Below are 2,500 nucleotides of genomic sequence, written 5' to 3'. Positions count from 1 at the left end.
GATTAGGGAAGAAGGGAGAGACAGGAAAAAGAGAAAGCGAAAGAGAAAAAAAAAAAGAAAAAAAAATAGAAGGTACAAAGAAATAAAGAGGGGAGGTGGTTAAAAGAGAGAAGCACTGAAGAAGGGAGGAAGAAAAAAGCGAATAGATAAGCAGAAGAAAATACAAAAAAAAAAAAAAAAAAAATGTAGGAAGCATTGGCATAATATCATTACAAATGCAACAGATGAAAGGACCGTAGATGATAGTCCACCTGTTACACAAGCCCCTTATATTCACTTCAAATTCCGACACACACACGAACAAAATACCTTAGCTAAAAAAAAAATCTATAAAAAAACAAGTTAACAAAACTCCTTAGCAAAAATAAATGAATAGATAAATAAAAATAAATCAATCAATAAAAAATCTATGAAAAAAATCCCCCCAAATCCTCAAAACAAAAAAGGAACAACAAAACCCCGAGAGAAATCAACGGAAGAAAAATTCCCGGAAACCACTGTTATTGGCATAAGAAGATAACGAAAGAGAGATGCCCCCCCCCCCCCCCCAGGTAGCCTAGAGCTCCCAGAGCCCCCTAACACCCTAACCCCTGGCCCCTAACCCTCTGGTCCCCGAGCCCTAGCCCCCTAACCCCCTAGTCCCCTACCCCCTAACCCCCTAGTCCCCCACCCCCTAACCCTCTAGTCCCCAGCACCCTAGCCCTAACCCCCTACCCCCAGAGCCCCAGAGTCCCCTAGTCCCGAGCCCCTAGCCCCGAGCCCCGGCCGGAAAAGGTCACATAGGTGAAAGCGGGATAATGTGGAGCCACAAGGTCCTATCCACTTTAGGAAGAGGCCGGAGGAAGTGGAGTAACTTTTCCCATCCGAGGCTTCCCCTTATTCCCCGGGTGACGGGGGTAGGAAGGGGGGTAGGGTGGGTGGGGATGGGGTGGGGAGGTAGGGTGGAAGGGGTAGGGATGGGGAGGTAGGGTAGAAGGGGTTGGGAGGTGGAGAGGAAGGGTGGGTTGGGTAGCAGGGGGTAGGGGGAAGGGGTGGGGTGGGGCGGGAGGGGGGTGGATTGTGTGGCAGAGGGGGTAGGGAGGAAGGTGTGGGGTGGGGCGGAAGGGAAGAGGGTGGGTTGGGTAGCAGAGTGGGTAGGGCGGAAGGGGTGTTAGGGGAATGTGGGGTGTGTGGCAGAGGGGGAGGGAAAGGGGTTGGGGATTAGGCGGAAGGGGGAGGGAGCAGTTATTGTGGCAGAGTGGGTAGGGCGGAAGGGGGTGTGGGGTGGGGCGGAAGGGAGGAGGGTGGGTTGGGTAGCAGAGTGGGTAGGGCGGAAGGGTGTGGTTAGGGCGGAAGGGTGGAGGGGTCTGCCGGAAGGGGGGAGGGGTGGGGCGGAAGGGGGGAGGGGTAAAGGGCTAAAGGGCAGAGGGAAAGAGTAAGGGAAAGTCAGTCGCTGTTCTTGAATAACTCCAGGATGAAGATGAGGCCTACGGCGGTGAGCGCACCTGCTCTCTTATATATTCTGCTGAGATATATATAAATGCACACACATACACAAACACACACACACACACACACACACACACACAGACACGCACACACACACACACACACACACACACACACACACACGCACACACACACACACACTCACATACACACACACAGGAGAGACACGAGCCACGTCCGAGAGTGAATTGTGCATTCCTTGCTTCTGTCACTTGCAGCAAGTCCTACAGATAAAAGTTATCCGGTTAATTGTCTCTAACGAGCTAATTAATTACCGTCACCTTCATGTTAACAACTCAATTACTGCTCTTGTAAATGTAGCGTCTAAGTCTGAAAATTCCTGCAAGTCGAAATGAAAAGCATGATAAAAAAAAAATCATGATATGTTATCGGAAATCCTGTATTTTATACAATCTAAATTAATAAAATAAACCAAAACAATTATCCTTAACGGCTTTTGTGCTAGGATTAGTAGCTAGATTATTTTTTTCTTTTATTTACAACTGGTTTGGTTAAGATAGTTGCGTAAGTGAATAAGGAAGGTTCATAGCGGAGGTTATGGTAATTTTTCATTCATAATCATTTGATAACTGGCACGTTGATGATAATAATGATTTAGAATACACGCTTCATTTTCACCCAATTGTAACCAACCATATTCGTCTTTGATAATAAATAAATAAATAAATATATAAATAAATAAATGCATCTTCTGTTTATTTACTTACTGTTCCCATCACGTGTTGATAGCAATAACTATCTAAAACACCTACTGTTCTTTCACCCAATCATAACAAACCTCTCAAGGGCATCATACCCTTACATAAAAATAACTGATTCTCGTTTTCTGTTTATTTACTTAGTGTTCCCATCACGTGTTCATGATAATAATTACTTAAGAATAGAGCAACGTTTCCAGCCAATCACAACTAGCCTCTCACGGACATCTTGGTCTTAGATAAAAGTCAAAGAATCTTGTCTTGTTTATTTACTTAGTGTGTCCATCACGAGA

General features: G+C 45.7%; 1 protein-coding gene across 1 annotated transcript in view; it reads left to right on the top strand.

The window, feature by feature from the left end:
• The window catches only part of LOC113811760 (carbonic anhydrase-related protein 10), a 16,748-nt gene that overhangs the window by 3,776 nt on the left and 10,472 nt on the right, over positions 1–2,500 (top strand). The gene's annotated exons all lie outside the window — the stretch shown is intronic.

Source organism: Penaeus vannamei, chromosome 30 (genome assembly GCF_042767895.1).
Source record: "Penaeus vannamei isolate JL-2024 chromosome 30, ASM4276789v1, whole genome shotgun sequence".
Classification (NCBI taxonomy): domain Eukaryota; kingdom Metazoa; phylum Arthropoda; class Malacostraca; order Decapoda; family Penaeidae; genus Penaeus; species Penaeus vannamei.
Note: the sequence above shows the minus strand (reverse complement) of the source record. Positions and strands in the feature narration are given on the sequence as shown.